General features: G+C 43.8%; 1 long non-coding RNA gene across 2 annotated transcripts; it reads left to right on the plus strand.

Annotated features, from left to right (window-relative positions):
• The first annotated feature begins 16046 nt into the window (after window positions 1-16046).
• LOC123115434 (uncharacterized) lies at window positions 16047-19210 on the plus strand. 2 transcript variants are annotated; one of them, XR_006456610.1, is made up of 4 exons: window positions 16047-16365; window positions 16474-18509; window positions 18664-18785; window positions 18910-19210. It is a non-coding gene; the product is annotated as an uncharacterized lncRNA (long non-coding RNA). The 2 variants fall into 2 exon arrangements; XR_006456611.1 differs by having other exon boundaries at window positions 16474-16670; window positions 18910-19205.
• Window positions 19211-21193: the final 1983 nt, after the last annotated feature.

A 21193-nucleotide genomic window follows, 5' to 3' on the forward strand; every position in this document is an offset into this window, starting at 1 on the left:
TAAACTTTTTGTTAGTGCCATTAGTTCTCAAATTTGAAAACGCTTTTTTTGTTTTTTTTGTTTCTTGCTTTATTTATTTTATTTTGTTTCTACTTACAACAAAATACTTATTGTTGCTATTTTTATTTTTATTTTCCAGTTTTTTTGTTTTGCTTTCTGCATTATTTATTTTCTTTTGTTTTTTGCTTTATTTTTTAATTCTTTTTTGCTTTTAGTTTTAGAAAAGGAGTGAACCGGGATTAATGGTATTACGAGGGCCGAACCATAAGACATTAAAGCATTTCAAATGAACTCTGAAAAAGTTGAAAGTTGAAACTTGGCATGGTATCATAATTTCGTGTGCTACAAAGTTGGCATGGTATCATCATAATAGTTGCGGGAGAAAGTCTTCACTTTTTCTTCGCTTGTGTCATTTGCTTATTGCGCCATAACCATGGATAATCTTCATCGTTTATCAGGATGCTGGGGTCATCCTTGACTTTGAAGGGAGGAATTTCATGAAACTTTTCATAATCTTCAGACATGTCTGTCTTGCCCTCCACTCCCACGATGTCCCTTTTTCCTGAAAGAACTATGTGGCGCTTTGGCTCATCGTATGATGTATTCGCTTCCTTATCTTTTCTTTTTCTCGGTCTGGTAGACATGTCCTTCACATAGATAATCTGTGCCACATCATTGGCTAGGACGAACGGTTCGTCAGTGTACCCAAAATTTTTCAGATTCACTGTTGTCATTCCGTACTGTGGGTCTACCTGTACCCCGCCTCCTGACAGATTGACCCATTTGCACTTAAACAAAGGAACCTTAAAATCATGTCCGTTGTCAAGTTCCCATATGTCCACTATGTAACCATAATACGTGTCCTTTACCCTCTCGGTTGTTGCATCAAAGCGGACACCGCTGTTTTGGTTGGTGCTCTTTTTATTTTGGTCAATCGTGTAAAATGTATTCCCATTTATCTCGTATCCTATCCAAATCGTAACAGTCGAAGATGGTCCCCTGGACAACAAGTACATTTCATCACAAACAGTGTTGTCACCTCTGAGACGTGTTTCCAACCAACTGCTGAAAGTCCTGATGTGTTCACATGTAATCCAGTCGTCGCACTGCTCCGGGTGTTTGGAGCGCAGACTGTTCTTGTGTTCATCGACATACGGGGTCACCAAGGTAGAGTTCTGTAGAACCGTGTAGCGTGCTTGAGACCAAGAATATTCGTCCCTGCATATTATTGAGTCCCTTCCAAGCGTGCCTTTTCCAGTCAGTCTCTCCTCATACCGCGATTTAGGGAGACCTATCTTCTTAAGGCCAGGAATGAAGTCAACACAAAACCCGATGACATCCTCTGTTTGATGGCCCATGGAGATGCTTCCTTCTGGTCTAGCACGGTTACTGACATATTTCTTTAGGACTCCCATGAACCTCTGAAAGGGGTACATATTGTGTAGAAATACGGGGCCCAGAATGACAATCTCGTCGACTAGATGAACTAGGACGTGCGTCATGATATTGAAGAAGGATGGTGGGAACACCAGCTCGAAACTGACAAGACATTGCACCACATCACTCCTTAGCCTTGGTATGATTTCTGGATCGATCACCTTCTGAGAGATTGCATTGAGGAATGCACATAGCTTCACAATGGCTAATCGGATATTTTTCGGTAGAAGCCCCCTCAATGCAACCGGAAGCGGTTGCGTCATAATCACGTGGCAATCATGAGACTTTAGGTTCTGGAACCTTTTCTTTGCCATGTTTATTATTCCCTTTACATTCGATGAGAAGCCAGTCGGGACCTTCATACTAAGCAGGCATTCAAAGAAGATTTCCTTCTCTTCTTTGGTAAGAGCATAGCTGGCAGGACCTTCATACTGCTTTGGAGGCATGCCGGCTTTTTCGTGCAAACGTTGCAGGTCCTCCCGTGCCTCAGCTGTATCTTTTGTCTTTCATACATGCCCAAGAAGCCTAGCAGGTTCACACAAAGGTTCTTCGTCACGTGCATCACGTCAATTGAAGAGCGGACCTCTAGGTCTTTCCAGTAGGGTAGGTCCCAAAATATAGATTTCTTCTTCCACATGGGTGCGTGTCCCCCAGCGTCATTTGGAACAGCTAGTGCACCGGGACCCTTTCCAAAGATTACGTGTAAATCATTGACCATAGCAAGTACGTGATCACCGGTATGCATGGCGGGCTTCTTCCGGTGATCTGCCTCGCCTTTGAAATGCTTTCCTTTCTTTCGACATTGATGGTTGGTCGGAAGAAATCGACGATGGCCCAGGTACACATTCTCCCTGCAGCTTCCCAGGTATATACTTTCGGTGTCAAGTAAACAGTGCATGCATGTGTGGCATCCCTTGTTTGTCTGTCCTGAAAGGTTACTGAGAGCGGGCCAATCGTTGATGGTCACGAATAGCAACGCCTTTAGGTCAAATTCCTCCTGTTTGTGCTCATCCCACATACATACATCGTTTCCATTCCACAGCTATAAAAGTTCTTCAACTAATGGCCTTAGGTACACATCAATGTTGTTGCCGGGTTGCTTAGGGCCTTGGATGAGAACTGGCATCATAATGAACTTCCGCTTCATGCACATCCAAGGAGGAAGGTTATACATACATAGAGTCACGGGCCAGGTGCTGTGATTGCTGCTCTGCTCCCCGAAAGGATTAATGCCATCCGCGCTTAAAGCAAACCATACGTTCCTTGGGTCACGTGCAAACTCAGCCCAGTATTTTCTCTCGATTTTTCTCCATTGCGACGCGTCAGCGGGTGCTCTCAACTTCCCGTCTTTCTTACGGTCCTCACTGTGCCATCGCATCAACTTGGCATGCTCTCCGTTTTTGAACAGACGTTTCAACCGTGGTATTATATTAACATACCACATCACCTTCGCAGGAACCCTCTTCCTGGGGGGTCGCTGTTAACATCACCAGGGTCATCTCGTCTGATCTTATACCGTAATGCACCGCATACCGGGCATGTGTTCAGATCCTTGTACGCACCGCGACAGAGGATGCAGTCATTAGGGCATGCATGTGTGTTCTGCACCTCCAATCCTAGAGGGCATACGACCTTCTTTGCTGTGTATGTACTGTCGGGCAATTCTTTATCCTTTGGAAGCTTCTTCTTCAATATTTTCAGTAGCTTCTCAAATCCTTTGTCTAGCACAGCATTCTCTGCCTTCCACTGCAGCAATTCCAGTACGGTACCGAGCTTTGTGTTGCCATCTTCACAATTGGGGTACAACCCTTTTTTGTGATCCTCTTACATGCGATCGAACTTCAGCTTCTACTTTTGACTTTCGCATTACGTCCTTGCATTGACAATGACCTGGCGGAGATTATCATCATCGGGCACATCGTTTGATTCCTCTTGATCTTCAGCAGCTTCGCCCGTTGCAGCATCATCGTGCACATCGTCTGGTTCCTCTTGATGTTCAATAGCATCACCATATTCAGGGGGCACATAGTTGTCATTGTACTCTTCTTCTTCGCCGTCTTCCATCATAACCCCTATTTCTCCGTGCCTCGTCCAAACATTATAGTGTGGCATGAAACCCTTGTAAAGCAGGTGGGTGTGAAGGATTTTCCGGTCAGAGTAAGACTTCGTATTCCCACATATAGGGCATGGACAACACATAAAACCATTCTGCTTGTTTGCCTCAGCCACTTCGAGAAAATCATGCACGCCCTTAATGTACTTGGAGGTGCGTCTGTTACCGTACATCCATTGCCGGTTCATCTGCGTGCATTATATATAATTAAGTGTGTCAAAAATCATTATAGAACATCATGAATAGATAACTAAGTGACCAAATTAATAGAAGTTCATCATCACATTAAAACCAAAGTACATATATAGTTCTCATCTTCAAGCGAAAATCATTACAGAACAACATAAAGCTCTGCAGAGCATCTAAATTAATTAAACCATACATTGAAACTATGTAAAACATTTCAATGCGAAAACAAATGCGATCATAATCACAACCAAGGTAAGAACTGATCCAACGGCATAATGATACCAAGCCTCGGTATGAATGGCATATTTTCTAATCTTTCTAATCTTCAAGCGCATTGCATCCATCTTGATCTTGTGATCATCGACGACATCCGCAACATGCAACTCCAATATCATCTTCTCCTCCTCAATTTTTCTTATTTTTTCCTTCAAGAAATTATTTTCTTCTTCAACTAAATTTAACCTCTCGACAATAGGGTCGGTTGGAATTTCTGGTTCAACAACCTCCTAGATAAATAAAATCTATGTCATGTTGGTCGGCATAATTTTCATAAACAATAAATGAACCAATAGTTATGAAAAGATAATATATACCACATCCGAATCATAGACAGGACGAGGGCCGACGGGGGCGGATACCAAAACCATCGCACTATATAAGATGCAATAATAAAAGTAAGAAAATAATACAAGTATCTATCTAAACATACAAGTAAGAATATTTTTCCTTTCAGAAAGAAGATAAGAACAAGAGGCTCACCATGGTGGTGCCGGCGATGAGATCGGCGCGGGTGATCGACGGCGGTGAAGACGGGTACGAGGCGTGACAGAACACTAAACCTAGACAAATATTGAGGAAAATGGAGCTTGGAGGTCGAGCTTGGAGAGGAGAAAGCTTAAGTAGTGTGACTCGGGTATTCCATCGAACACCTTGTGTGCATAGAAGGTGAGCTAGAGCACCACCAAGCCCTCTTCCCCTCGCGGCTGCCAGAAAAAACAAAGCAGTGTGCTCTGCTCTTACGCAAGGGGGTATATATAGGCACCTCATTGGTCCCGGTTGGTGGCTTGAACCGGGACTAAAGGGCAGCCTTTGGTCCCAGTTCGTGGCACCAACCGTGACCAATGGTGGTGGGCCAGGAGAGAGGCCCATTGGTCCCGGTTCGTCCCACCAACCGGGACCAAAAGGTCCAGACGAACCGGGACCAATGGCCCACGTGGCCCGGCCGGCCCCCGGGGCTCATGAACCGGGTCCAATGCCACCATTGGTCCCGGTTCTGGATTGAACCGGGAGTAATGGGCTAACCCTGCCTGGACCAATGCCCCCTTTTCTACTAGTGTGATGGCCCCCGGCGGCGTTCTGACGCCATCGGAAGCGAGGGGGAGAGAGCCCCCCTTCTTCTTCTTCTTCCTTGACCTTCTCCCTAGATGGGAGAAGGGTTTCTCCTCTGGTCCATGGTCTCCATGGCGTGGGAGGGGCGAGAGCCCCTCCGAGATTGGATTTGTCTCTCTGTCTCTCTCTGTTTCTGCGTTTTCAGATTCTGCCCTTTCACCATTTCTTATATTCCCGGAGATCCGTAACTCCGATTGGGTTGTCCTTTGCACACGATTTCTATCCGGATATTGGCTTTCTTGCGGCGAAAGAAGAGCACCAACCGCCTTACAGGGTGGCCATGAGGGCTCAGGGCACGCCTGACCCCCTGGGGCGCCCCCCTGCCTCGTGGCCCCCTCGGGCATTGTCTCACGTTGATTCTTCTTCCCAAAATTCATAAATATTCAAAAAAAATCTCCATCCATTTTTATTCCGTTTGGACTCCGTTTGATATGGGTTTTTTGCGAAACATAAAACATGCAACAGATAGAAACTAGCACTGGGCACTAGATCAATATGTTAGTCCCAAAAATAGTATAAAAAGTTGCCAAAAGTATATGAAAGTTGAATAATATTGGCATGGAACAATCAAAAACTATAGATACGACGGAGACGTATCAGCATCGCCAAGCTTAATTCCTGCTCGTCCTCGAGTAGGTAAATGATAAAAAAGATAATTTTTGATGTGGAATGCTACCTAGCATAATCTTGATCATGTAATCTAATCATGGCATGAATATTAAGAAACGAGTGATTCAAGGCAATAGTCTATCATTTGACATAAAATAATTTAATACTCGGGCATCCCAACAAACAATCATGTCTTTCAAAATATCAATGCTAAAGAAAGTTATCCCTACAAAATCATATAGTCTTTTATGCTCCCTTTTCTTAACACAAGGTACCCCTCATGCTCATCTCGGTGTCAGCCAAGCAAATGGTTCATACTTTTTAACGCGCTTCACCTTTTTCAACCCTCACACAATACATGAGCGCAAGCCATGGATATAGCACTACAGGTGGAATAGAGTATGATGGTGGAGGTTGTGTGGAGAAGACAAAAAGGGAGAAAGTCTCACTTTGACGTGGCTAATCAACGGGCTATGGAGATGCCCATCAATTGATGTCAATGCGAGGAGTAGGGATTGCCATGCAACAGATGCACTAGAGCTATAAGTATATGAAAGCTCAAACTGAAACTAAGTGGGTGTGCATCCAACTTGCTTGCTCATGAAGACCTCAGGCATTTGCGGAAGCCCATCATCGGAATATACACGCCAAGTTCTATAATGAAAAATTCCCACTAGTATATGAAAGTGATAACTCAAGAGACTCTCTATATGAAGAACATGGTTCTACTTTGAAGCACAAATGTGGTAAAAGGATAGTAACATTGCTCCTTATCTCTTTTTCTCTCATTTTATTTATTTATTTTATTTTTTAATTTTTTGGTGGGCTTCTTTGGCCTCTTTTATTTTTCATAAAGTCCGGAGGCTCATCCCGACTTGTGAGGGAATCATAGTCTCCATCATCCTTTTCTCACTGGGGAAATGCTCTAATAATGATGATCATCACACTTTATTTACTTACAACTCAATATTACAACTTGATACTAGAACAAAAATATGACTATATGAATGCCTCTGGCAGTGTACCAGGATGTGCAATGATCTAGCATAGCAATGGCATAAAAAAACGGACAAGCCATGAAAACATCATGCTAGCTATCTTACGATCATGCAAAGCAATATGACAATGAATGCTCAAGTCATGTATATGATGATGATGGAAGTTGCATGACAATAATATCTCGGAATGGCTATGGAAATGCCATGATAGGTAAGTATGGTGGCTGTTTTGAGGAAGATATAAGGAGGCTTATGTGTGACAGAGCGTATCATATCATGAGGTTTGGATGCACCGACGAAGTTTGCACCGACTCTCAAGATGAGAAAGGGCAATGCACGGTACCGTAGAGGCTAGCAAATTGCGAAAGGTAAGAGTGCGTATAATCCATAGACTCACATTAGTCATAAAGAGATCATATACTTATTGCAAAAGTTTATTAGCTCTCGAAGCAAAGTACTACTACGCATGCTCCTAGGGGGGATGTTGGTATAGGAGTTAACCATCGCGCGCCCCCGACCTTCACGCAAAGATAAACAATCAAAATACAATGCACGCCAATTTGGTTACATAGTTAGGAGACCATACGTGCATGCTTCGGGAATCACAAACACTTACACCAATATTCTTACTAAACACAACCATTTACTAGAACCTCCCACATATTATCATCTCTATATCGCAAAACTATTGCAAGGAATCAAACATATCATATTCAGTGATCTTCAAGTTTTATGTAGGATTTTATGACTAACCATGTGAATGACCAATTCCTGTCATCTCTCTAAATAGATATAAGTGAAGCAAGAGAGTTTAATTATTTCTACAAAAGATATGCCCACGCTCTGACAAATATAAGTGAAGCAAAAGAGCATTCTACAAATGGCGGTTTTCTATGTGAAGAGAAACCGGCAATACAAACTTTAAATGATATAAGTGAAGCACATGAAGCATTCTATAAAGCCATACTCAAAAGATTTAAGTGAAGTGCAATGAGCATTCTATAAATCAACCATGGACTATATCATACCAGCATGGTGCATAAAAGAAAAGTGAATACTAATTGCAAAATACGCTCCAAGATTTGCACATATCGCATGAATGAAACGAATCCTAAAACATACCGATACTTGTTGAAGAAAGATGGGTGCCTTCCGGGGCATCCCCAAGCTTAGACGCTTGAGTCTCCTTGAATATTTACTTGGGGTGCCTTGGGCATCCCCAAGCTTGAGCTTTTGCCTCTCCTCCTTCTCCTCATATCGAGACCTCCTCGATCTTCGAACACTTCATCCACACAAAACTCCAACAGAAAACTCGGTAAGATCCGTTAGTATAACAAAGCAAATCACTACTCTAAGTACTGTTGCAAACCAATTCATATTATGTTTTTTCATTGTAGCTACTGTAATATAACTCTTCCATGGCTTAATCCACTGATAGAAATTGATTGTTTCATCAAAACAAGCAAACTATGCATCAAAAACAGAATCTGTCTTAAACAGGACAGTCTGTAGTAATCTGAACATTCACCATATTTCTGTTACCCCAAAAATTCTGCCAAAATTAGGAAAAATAAACAATTTGTATAGAAAGACAGCGCAAAAAGTTTCAGAACCTTTGACGTTCCAGTAAAAAAAGTAAAATCACGCATTACAGCCAAAGTTTTTGTCCTGCACCGCACAAACCAACAAGCATTGTAAACATCCTAAAGGCAAACCTTGTCACATTATTTTTATAATACAACGGAATTGTACAAGGGGATAATTATTTTTGTTGAAAAGTTTCTGTAATTATGATTCACAAGGTTTCCGTGAGCATTAACAAAGTTCAAGGCTAGCCCCCACTTTAACAATGCTTATCTCTCTCACTTTCACTTTCCTTTTAGAAAAGTTTTGGGTTCCCCTATTTATTTATTTTGTTTTTAAACTTTATGAAAGCACTCAACAGAAATAAATGACTCTCTAAAACTTCCGGGTTGTCTCCCTGGTAGCGCTTTCTTTAAAGCCATTAAGCTAGGCATATAGTGTTCAAGTAATGCATCCACCCGGATCCGAAGGTATATCAAAGCCAATTTTAATTAACAATGATTTGTAATTTGGTAGTGAGCACAAAGTAACATATATCACGCAATAACGAAGTCTAACTCTCTTCCTATGCATCGGCATGTCATAAAAGAACAATCCATGCACACCAAGTAAAGGCCAGTGCATAGTATATACAGTTTCTTGCAATTTTATCATATTGGAAACATGGAGAGGCGGAGATGTAGTTCCTCTCTCATAATAATTGCAAGTAGGAGCAGCAAGCACATGCATATTATATTCATCAAAATCATCATGTGCAACGGTAAAAGGCAACCCATCAATATAATCCTTAATAAGCACAAACTTCTCCGATATAGTGTAGTTTGGAGAATTCAAAAAGATAATATGTCTATTATGTGTGGGTGCAATAGCAAAAATTTCATGTTTAACATAAGGAACTATAGCAAGTTCATCTTCATAAGCATAATTCATATTGGCATCTTGGCCACAAGCATAGCAAGCATCATCAAAAAGGGGTATTTCAAGAGAATCAACGGGATCATAACAATCATCATAGCAATCATCCTTCGGTAAGCACGAAGGGAAATTAAACAATGTATGAGTTGAAGAGTTACTCTCATTAGAAGGTGGGCACGGATGATCAATCCGCTCTTCCTTCTTTTGTTCTCCGCTCTCCTCCTCATCTTTTTCATCCAATGAGCTCACAGTTTCATCAATTTCTTCTTCCATAGATTCCTGCAAAATACTAGTCTCTTCTTGGACAGCGGAGACTCTCTCAATAAATTCATCAATATTGGAATTGAATTCATAATTCTCATAGCAATATTTAAGTATAGCAAAATTTTCAGGTCTGTAAACAGCATCATCAAGATTTTCACACTCTTTAAACAAAGATTCAATTTCATAAGCACCCATAAAAGCAAAAAATTATTTTATTTGTTCCACATCATAGTAATCATATATACCATTAGCATAAGAAGGCAAGGTTTAATCATCATTGAATTTGCATGAAAAGGGAAGGTGTGGAGCCTTCATCCTAGAGCAACAAGTATAATCATATCTCAAGCATAATTGACGAGCATACCAATGCAACATATGAATTTGATCCCATAACAATTTTCCTTTTTGAGTCAAGCGATAATCTAAAGTATTCACGTTGATCCAACATGTCCCCATTACATAATTGAATGGGGTTTTCTCAGGATTATTAAAGTAGTACATAATATTTTTCACACTAGTAAGCGTGCACGTGCGACACGTCTCAATCAAACAATATCAAACTCATTCGGGTATATAAAATTTTGAATTCATACTCTAAGCTGACCCCTTCTTTATAAACAGAAGTACAAACACATCAATTATCTTTTGATGATGCCATGTGAAGTTCAAGCAGACCACAAAAAAAATCATAACTGTACGGAAAATGTCACAAATCAATGGTAAACAACTGGTTGAAGAACTTATCCACAGAGAATGTAGGGGCCTAGACAATTTAGTCTATGGTATAGTGAAAATGAAATCAAATATCCTACAAAGATTTACAAATGTTTATTTTCTTGGGTGAAAAATCAAAGATACATATAAACATTCTGCAAGTGGACATGGTGTTAGGAATAAAGATACTCAAAAAGATAGGAGTCTTTGCTGAAATTGAATTAGTTTCCTGCTTCTTGGATTCGGGCTGCTTGTTATATTCAGAATTTGAAGGCTTGACGGCAGCAGTAAAGCCACCCAAGGGAGTCATAGCGGGCACCACCTGCGAGCAGGAAGAGTCAGACAATTATTTTTCTCCATTCTCAGTTTATCTCAGCTTCTCATGGAGTGGAACTACAATTCAGACAGAAAATATCTATTGTGTATATAGTTGCAGAATATTTGGAAGCTAAAAACAAATCAATAAAGCATTAGATTCATGGTAAGGAAATGGAGAGAGGGAATTTAATATTTTCTCTATGACATGGATGTCATGCAAGCAACCCTTTCTCTAGCCTAGACTTAGTTCTGACAATATTAAACATGAGTTAGACATGTCGTCGTGCTTCAACATCTTAGCAGTGCAGAAAACCTTCTATTCTAGAATGGCAAACTGTGCAATATAAGGAAATTGGGCATGAGCAGATCAAGGGCTAAAATAATTATTGTTTCGAAAAGCTAACCAGACTGGAAAAAGAATCCAGGCAAAATTTAGGATGACCAAACCACTCAAAGGCCTTCCTAACTAAGATGAATATACACTCAGGAGAAGAAATCATACTAAGTCGTCGGATACATAAGTAGTTTAATGGCTAAAATGAAGGAAATGTGTAATGTCATGGCACTTTTAGTTATTCATGTGCATATCCAACAGTAAGCATGATATCATGAAAGAAGCAAAGATCCAAAGTTATCAGTTGATACAAAATGTGTTGAATGTATAGTGCATGATGCACCTTATTAGAGGAAAAACAACTACATAAAATACCGATAAATTTAAGAAGAAAGATGACACTAAGATCTGTAGAAAGATCTTACCAGTGCTTGGAAAGGAGTCAATTGTAGTAGCGGTTGCGTAAGATACGATGGACCGATCTCTTCGGAAGCTTTCTTGCCTATTCACACTTATTGAGTTTAGCATACAACACATCAGGATTTAACACTTTGGTTGGTTGTAGCCGATTTTCCATGTGATGTTTTACCAAAATGTTGAAGCTCAGCAAAGTTGGTTCCTGGATCAGTGTAAAATAATTATGTGGCCGTCAAGTCTCTATCCCATATTATTTACAATCTCAAACGACGGAAGCTTGCTTTCTGCAGTTCACCAAAGGTCTTAATTTACCTTTTATTCAAGGATCTGTTGTGTGCTGATCTCTACAAATCTTATGGTTGACATTAACATAATTGCAGAAAGCAACATCGACTTAATTTTTACTCTGCATTGAAAACCACCAAAGGTAAATCTATACAGGTAAATCTATACAGCAAGATACTTTTTGAAAACCAGAGGAAGTATATGACTTCCATTTGTCTAGGAATTAATAATGCAGGTAAATCTATACAAAGAGCACACATGTATGCATCCGTACCTGGTAATTTCTAACTGCTCATGACTTGAAACCAGCGACAGTATATACGAGGTAGAATTCCTATATATGGATGAACTTCTCGATAAGAAACTGAGGAACCAATTGCAACATATATGCATATACTCGTCACTAGCAGTATTCTCCTTGTAGTGAATGACAAGTGATACTTATTTTTACTCCCACATGCACCTGCTTCTCGTTGTTGCTCGTCCACCATGGCCATGCAGCCGCAGCCGTTGTGCGCTACACATGTGTTGATGTCCGCCGATGTGCTGCTGCCCCCGGTCGACCCTACAACCATTCATACCCCCTTTTCACATTAGTTACCCCTGATGTTGTTCTACAAATATGACCAGAAATTGTCAATATCCCTTCCCCCAGCACAGAAATTCAGCGCAGATCAATTGTTTCTTCACATAGCCTATCAGGAAAACACCAAATCAGATATGGCTGAATATTGAATGAATAGAAATCACCATGAGAAGCCATGAACGGCAAGGTCATGTGATGTAACCTTTCACCCGACAGAGAAGCCAGGCGTGTGGCAAGGGCAACACTGCCGCCCCTGCTAGAGGGCGCAGAGGGCTCCCGAGTGGCGCATGGGAACATGGCGGTGAGGTGGAGGATGAGCTAGAAGAGGGCGGTGACATTACTAGAAAAAAAGCTGTTAGTGGCGCATCTGTTTTTGCCATTAATGGCGCACTACAGGTGCGCCACTATTAACACGTCACTAATAACAAATAGTAATGGCGCATCTCTGGTGCGCCACTAGTATCCTAGATAATAGTGGCGCACCACATAGTGCGCCATTACTATGTCCACTAGTGCGCCATTACTATGCCTCCCAGGGGGCCATATTTATCGTGTGCTCTGGGTTACTAATGGCGCACTTTTAGATAATGCGCCACCGGTGTGTTTATCTCAGTGCGCCACTAAAGTGCAATATGATGCACCACTACTATAAATATTAGGATTTTTTTCTTTTCTGATATTTGCGCAAGTTACAGAATACATTACTGCACAGAATATAAACAACACGACATATAAACAGCAGATTTATCGAATACAATAGAAGATTAGTCTTCGAATATAATTCATCATATTAGTCTCTGAATTCAAAATACCAAACAAAGTTAGAACATTACAAGTCTCGAGACCGCGAGTAGCGAGTTTGTCGTCACATTAAAAAGTCGATATCGATCATCTAAACTACCATCATATAGAAGAGAGCTGCGGTCACGATGAGCATCATCGCGATGAAACTGGTTTTCATCCGGTTCCTCCTTCGCTCCATCCTCTCTCCCGCTAGATAGCGCGCGTATCTAGCTTCCGCCTCCGCCCTAGTGGTGTACCCTTTGTAACTGTTACCGCTGAAACGATGAACCTGTCTCCGACACTGCTCCCAGTCGTCGTAGACTTCGGGAACCTTACCCTTGTACACGACATACGACGACATCTCTAGGGTACACCACAGACAATACATAAGCAATATATAAGTATGCAACAAAAGGATCGGAAGAGAAAAACAACACATTAATAAGCAATATATAAGTATGCAACAAAAGGATGCTCAACATGCCAGAGAGGACCCTGCTCAACATATAAGTTGAACGACTGTCCAAACTAAAGAGACATACAAGTTCATTAAAGCTTAATTACAACATGAGCTAATCGATATTCCAGAACTACATAGCATCACTACTTTCGACTCGACTCATACCGGAGCGTGGATGAAGCCGCCGTCTATCGCGATGGTCATGAATGTGCGGTCGTTGTCGGCCTGCATTTGTAGCATTGTATCTATTTCACTGTTGGACGATTGATATCTGAGGTAGAAATGCCCCGAGGTACGAAGGACATCTTGATGGATGATTTCCGCAAACTCCGACTGGATGCGAAAGAATTCTTGTCTAATGTCCGCGTCCTGGATTGCCGACAAGCGTGCGGCCCAATCTTTGAGATTAATTGGTAGCAGAAGGTGATTACGATCCAGTACAATCGCCCGCATGTGATGGAGGGCGTAGTAGGCATCGTTCTGACCGCCAAGAAGCTTCTGAACACAGGGGAACGTCGTTATGTGGGTGAACACGTGCTTGCCGTACCTACAAATTTGCCTCTTGAAGGTGCCTCCAGATTTGGTGTAGTCGGGGAGAGCATCATCAAGAACTTTCTTGATATTTGTGTAGTCTTTCTTGGACTGACGGTCCGAGCCGAAATACGTGGCCATGGAATATTTCGGGCTTAAGAGGATGAGTGTGCAATGTGTGTCACTGCACAACATACGGAATTTTAGAAAAAAAAAGAACGATCGAAATCTAAGAAATTATATGTTACGGGGCGGTGAGGGGATGACTTACTCGGGAAAGTAAGGCACGAGGAAGTTATCCTTATCCGTGTTCGCCAGAATGACGCCTTCGAGGTATGAACTCGCAACTTGCCGGTCCCCAGCGCTGCCCAAGATCTTGGCACACATGTAGAAGGGGTCGACTATCACGATGTCCGGGGTCTTGTCTCTAATGATCCGCATCTCCATACCAAGCAAAAATAGTCGAATGAAGGTGTAGTGTAGCGGATGAAGGTTAAACATAGCGAAGATGCCATCAAACCGCATGACGATCATACCCCTGATGGTGCTATCGACAAAGCCCTTGCCCTCTGGCACCTTGGCCACGAAAACCAGGTATGCCACATCATTCTCGGAGAGACGCCGCTTCTCCAAAGAAAGAACACTGTCATGCAGACTCCGCATAGCACCGGTTGCAGCATTGAGCAGATTAGTCGGTAGCATCGGCCTACCCACCACATGCACCCTCCTTGAGATATCCTTAGGTGAAGGTGGCCCGTCCTGAGCACGGATCATACTCGGTGCCGACTGGCTCACACCCTTGTTAGTCTTTCTTTTCCGTTCCTTCTTCTTCTGCTGCTGTAATGGGATCGAGTTCTGCTCAAAGACCACCTTCTTGAGTGTGTTGGGGCTGATAATATTTCGCACCTCGGCTATCTGAGGCTCGGTGAAGGCGGAAGCTGGAGGCGTATCCTGAGAACTGAACGCCATACAACGCCTATTGCAATTGGGTTTCTCCGTGGTACCAGCTAGATCGCGATCGTCTTTTGCAGGGTTGGGTTCTTGAGAAGGAGGCCCCAAGAATTCGTCACCGTACCCATGTTCGTTGAAGTACTTATCGACGTTGGTAAATGTACCATCATCGTCGTCCGGATCCTGTGCCATATGCATGTCCGGATCAGCTGACAGCGGTAGCGTTGCGGCGGTCTTGCCATGGCTTGGCGCCGGCACGACTGGCGGTGTTGTCTGTGGGGTGGTGTCCCCCGCCCCCAAATGAATCTGGCTCTTCGGCCAAAGCATGTTCCAGCTTATGCAGGCGCTGAGGGTCATCACATCATCTTCGTCGGCCCCAGGGGGTCGATACGGAGGTAACAAGTCGTCGCAGCCCCGCAGCCCCCGAACCAGTTGAACCCTATACATGGTGGGTGGCATCGGAGTACCGTGGAACACGCTACTGCCCGGTTGAACGATTCTGCCTTGGCGACATCGATCAACTCGCCATCCACGAAGTGCAGGAGAGTGCATGGAACATCGACGGCGCCCTGCAAAAACATGTAGGGCGTCAGGGATGCCCAGTCAAAGACAAGGAGATGAAGTTATCGGCCGAGGCTTAGTTACCGTGATGGCGTCGAGCTCGGCTAATGTCGAGGCACCGCCAATGACAGGCGTGCAAGTGACGGAGGGGCCGCTTGCTGCCGAGGTTCCGGCCAGCGTATTCTTCCCACACCCGGGTGCATTAAGCTCCAATGCCGTCACCGGTGCAAGAGACACCAACACTACTAGGAAAAAGCTTATAGACAGAGCAATAGCAGCAGCGTGGGAATGAAAGCCGCGCTACTACTATTTAGTAGTAGCGCGGGTAAAAGCAGTGCGCTACTACTAAAAAATAGTAGTAGCGCGGGTCTACTGTTTCCACACTACTACTAAATATCCCCATGACAGCTTATAGTAGCAGCGAGGGGTATAAAAGCCGCGCTACTACTATTTTCTAGTAGTAGCGCGTGCTGCTATTCCCACGCTACTACTATAAACTGACCGAATCAGCTAATGTACCCCACTTTAGCAGCAGCGAAGCACCCATGGCCCGCGCTACAACTAGTGGCACCGCACCGCAACCCTATCTCCTCCTCCATCGCCCCTCCCCCTCCATCGCTCCTCCCCCAACCAATCTTGCCCACACCGCAGATGCCTCCTCTGCCCCCAAACGACGGCGACAAGGACGCCGGCAACCCGCGTCTCCTTCCACCTCCCCCAGCTCGTCTTCTCGCCGGCCACTTTGGAGGAGCCTCCTTTTGTGCGCCACCGTGGTCGGGCTGCGGCGACCACCAGAGGTCCGCCGCCGGCAGGATCTCCCTCCTTCTCCACTACGAGGAACCAGCAGAGGGGGACGACTCCTTCCATCCCTAGCCGCGCCGTCCAACCTCTAACGCTGCTTGAAACCCTATCCCGAATCCGGCAGGGGTGCAGCAGCACGTGATCCCCTACAAAAGTAGCATCTTCTTCTTCCTCTGGTTCTTCTTCTTCTTCCCTGGGTCTGATGCGTGCGTGTGTTCGCGTGGTTGTGTGCAGGCAGTTGAAGGAAGGGGCGGGCCATGGAGAAGCTGCTAGGTGTGGGCCTGAAGCCATGGATGGGTAGCGGACGGCGAGGAGGCACTGAATAGAGCGGCGGGCAAGGACGAAGTGAAGCTGCGTGCACCGTCGTCATATCCTTCCTCCACCTGCTGTTACTGGAAGCAAGCGCAGTACCATCTTATCTCATCCACGAGGTGAGCTCCTGTCCGCGTGCCCGCGAGCTGCTTGTGTTTATGCCCATATCGTTTTTCTGTTCACGACACCCCCATGGCTGCCTACAGCCTCTGCCCACCTACAACCCTCATTGTTTGTTTAGTGCTCATTAACCCACATTGAACGATCCCAGTCGATGAATGAATGCATCTGGTCCAGCAAGAGGGGAGGGCAGAGCAGAGCAGGGCATACAATGTGTTTCTTTCCCATATACTTTTGCCTGCTTCAAGTACTAGTATACGTATGATCATCATTAGAGGCTAATCTCCTTTTTGCCGGGTCATTGGATGCTAATCATAGTTTAAGACGTTGGTCGGTCAAGTCAAGCAAAACTAGTACGTATGTAGTGACATGTGATTCATCGGTCAAGTCAAGCAAGACACAACTACACTCACTCTAAGTGACTCTGCTCTCCCCGTCCGGCCCTCGCATCCGCCACTTGCTGCTCAGCCTTGCCGGCCGGCAACACAGAGTTTCGTCCTGCACTATATTTCTTGCTCAATTGTTGTTAGTGCTTAGGTTGTACTAGTAGCAGCAGCAGAAGTACAAGAAGGGTTTCAGATTTCTCACTTGTGCAAAGAATAAGTTTAGTCAATCTAATATTCATACTTACACTGTAAATCCCTATGTACTTCTAGTGAATTCCCTTTGTAATGGTAGTGTTTGCAATGTAAAATTGCATTGTAAGATAGACTAATAAAAGACTGAAACTACAGTACAAATCATTGTTACTAAACTGAAAATATTTAGACTGAAAATATGCACTGTAATTTAATGTGCATTTTTGCCCAGTAATGTGTATTCCTTCTCTTTTTGGTTGCCTGAATTTAATGTGGTTTTGGACTGTAATTTTCAGTAATGTGTCACTTCTAGTTTACCTGAATATTTTTGTATTCTTATCAGTTTTGTGCCCCATTCTAAAGAAGTTCAGTAAATGTGTACGTCCCATTCTGTAAATACAATATTTTACAAACCATTTAGATACGACAACCTGATCTTTGTTTCCTTTTTCACAAGAGCTATTTTTGGCTTACATGAAGGGATGCATGCTCTTCATCTTGCATGTATGACTCATCCTCGCATTCTTACTTCGCCTTTGTTTCCTTCAGCTTCTTGATTCTGAAATTTTAAGATAAATTGTAAGTACTCAGTATCATGTTCTTAAGCAAAGCTACTGTTTTTTGCTTGAATTACAGTGTTTTGTCTGACCTATGTATAGTGTCAATGAAATCTAAATTTCAAGATGGAGATACATTTTCTGGTGGCATCTTACATCACAGTAATTTACAACCAAGATAGGTTTACAATGTCTTTTTGATAGCAACTATAATGCATAGCTTCAGATTTTGTCGAACACACATGTATTTGTATGCATGACAAATACTGGGGTCAAACAGAATAACAAGTAAAACATTCATTTTGTCTTCATACTTACTTGAAGGACTGCATGTTCTTCATCTTTGTATGCCCCATGTATTTGCTTGTAAGCTTCAGTAGTGTTATCTATCTAGTCTGATTTATATACTCCATTCCTAAGCTGAAATATTTTTTGTAACTGAAATATATAGTCTGAGTTTATTTTACTGCCTTTTGTAGTAAAAGAAAATGGAAATCACAAAAAAATGTTTGTTTCTCTGCCTTTTGTACTAATGGAGAGGGAAAGTCACAAAAAAATGTTTGTTTTTAGGGTCGAGCAGTCAGTTGGTTTGTTGCTCACTCAGAAATGTTTTTGGTTTTTGGGGGTTCGATGTGTACATTGTGCATCAGCATACACTGCTAGTTGCCCGTGGAGATCAGCACTGAAGAATAAACAAATCCTGGTAATTCTTTCATCTAGGATGCTTATGTCGTCTCGAAACTGTCAACCTGACTCATAGAATGATCTTTTTATTTAGGATTCATGGTTATTTTTTCTTTTTCTTGTTATTATGCATTACTATAAGTTCATTGTATTAAGATTCCTTACAACTTTAGGCACCTGAGCAATTTACACAAGGAGGGGACCCAGCCTTCTTCACGGCTCGCGGCAGTGTCTCCCATTGATTCTTTCGTGCAACAAGGAGGGGACTCGCCCTTCTTCACGTCTCGTGCAACAAGTAAGGACCAGCCTCTGGCTATACTATTGATTCGTGTGCATGTGCTAAAAAGTAAGAAAATACCCTACTGGATTTGGACGCTGACGAGCACTAACAAGTTTTTACTTTCCCGACATGGCCACAGGGGTGATCGACGCGGACTACCGCTGCCTGGTGGGCGTCGTGCTCTTCAACCACTCGGAGGTGGACTTCACCGTGAAGCCCAGCAACTGCATCGCACAGATGATCGTCCAGGTGATCGTGACGCCAGAGGTCGCCGAGGTGGAGGACCTCGATACCATCGTTTGGGGGGAGGGAGGATTGGGGTCCACCAGCATCTGAACTCCGAGCCTTGGTAGATACATCTGAAGTGGTATGTTTAGGCTGCTGGTGGAACACTAGGAAAGGTACCCACCTTTGGTTGTGTGCGTTTATTGTTAAATGGAATCACGTGATCTCTTGCAGTTGAGATGTTCAATGTTGCATCTATGAATGGTGCAAGTGTTAAGATGGTCCTCTGACCTTAATTTATTTTGCACTGGATGTGTCTCTTATCTTCATCCATGAATGCTGCATCTAATTTTTATTTTTTTAATTCTTAATTTGTTAGTAGTAGCGTGGGGGAAAATGTGTGCTACTAGTATTTAAGATACTAGTAGCGTGTGGTATAACAGATGCGCTACTACTATTCTGTTATTAATAGCGCGGGTTTCAGATAGTAGTAGCATGGGTGGCATCCGTGCTACTACTAACTTTTTAGTAGTAGCGCGGGTTGCACCCATGCTACTACTAACTTTTAGCTGTAGCGCGATATTAGTAGCGCGTGTACCCGCGCTACTAGTAGCCAATTTACCCGCGCTGCAAGTAGCCTTTTCGCTAGTAGTGCAATGCCGCCTCCACCGGAGACACCAGTGGCGCTGACGCGTTATGCGAGTTGCTGCCCGTGAAGCTGGGAATCGGGGGCGGCCCCTATTGGCCGCCCGCAATCCATGCCTGCAGCCCCTGAACCAATGTAGGCATAATGGTGGTGATCATCGCTCCCAGTTGGTCTCGCACTTGCTCTTGGACCATCTCCGGAATCTGCGCCACTTGTGCCTTGAGTTCTTGAACCTCGCGCTCCTGGCTTTCCGAGCTGGTCTTTCTCTCCTTTCGCCCAGCCGTATAGTATTCTGACCATTTCGTGGACAAGCCTTTGCCGGCCACACGAGCAGCTAACGATGGCTTACTGAACTTATCCTTGTTTTTCGATATGTTCAACTCCGTATTTAAAGTGGTGTCCCAAGGGGTATTCGGGGACCCCGCGCTACTTCTTTCAGTTTCCTGCGGAAGGAACATGAACCATTTAGAAATTTGGCTTCATTAATTAGAATGGAACCATATGGAGCTAATTACGCGGGGGTGTATTCCTCACCAGAACAAGCTCAAGCGCCTTGGTCTTCGGATCCGTGGTAAGCTCCTTTGTGACTGGGTCCATCTTGTACCGGGCCCTGACATAGTTCCTGGTGTGCTTGTCATGGTATTTATCGAAGAGGGGCGGTAGGCCTTGCTTGGCACGCCCCGCGTCCTCCTTGTCCCATATAGGTTCCGCCACTCTGTAACCGTCGGGACCGAGTTTGTGGACCCCTAAGTTCAAGTCCCGCATTTCTTTCCCCCACTGACTTGATTCCGCGGATGCGTTGCTCTTGCACTTGATCTTGAACTTCCGGTAGTCAGCTTCGCTGATCGAAGGATTTTTCTCCTTGATCTTTTCATAACAATCACCATGTAGAATCCTATGCCTCACCGCGCCTCTCCAAGTAGACAGGGCCGTGCTCATCTTCGTGAGGGCAGCATTGTTCACTTTACTCCCTGAGAGGCGTGTGTTTGCAAAGTCATCGGGGAACTTGTATCGTTCATGCAACTTCGTGAAGAGGAGGTTGCACAAATTCCCTCGGTCACGATGCCTTAGGTTCTCGGTGTTGATCGAGACGGTGCTCCGGAGAATGCACCCGAGTTGTTCCGGGTACCCACTGACTAATTCTTTAGGCGCAGTTGGATAACCACTGGAGGACACTTCAGTAAATTCCTCCTTGACGGTGCCGAGCACGTTCGGGCGCCGGTCCTTCCATTGCCTCTTCGGTTGGCTGCCATCTGTGCGTGCACTGCCATCATCAGTGTTGGCAACCTCGGCGGCACCATAAGTGGTGTCATCCCCGACGCCACTAGGGGTTGTGTAGTCGAGATCAGTGTCTTCCGCGGCGTCCTCATAGCGGTGAGGTTCTTCCTCCATCTCCTGGGACAGCTCCCAGAATGCTTGCTCGAACCGCCGACCTCATCATTGTGGGCCATGTTCGCTCTAAATAGGAAAAAAGTTTGGTCAAAAAGTTGGTTATTGTCAAGGAACAAGATCTCTAAGTTGACCAAATAACCTAATTCTCGAGGAATGTCGC

This window comes from Triticum aestivum, chromosome 5B, assembly GCF_018294505.1.
Source record: "Triticum aestivum cultivar Chinese Spring chromosome 5B, IWGSC CS RefSeq v2.1, whole genome shotgun sequence".
Lineage (NCBI taxonomy): Eukaryota > Viridiplantae > Streptophyta > Magnoliopsida > Poales > Poaceae > Triticum > Triticum aestivum.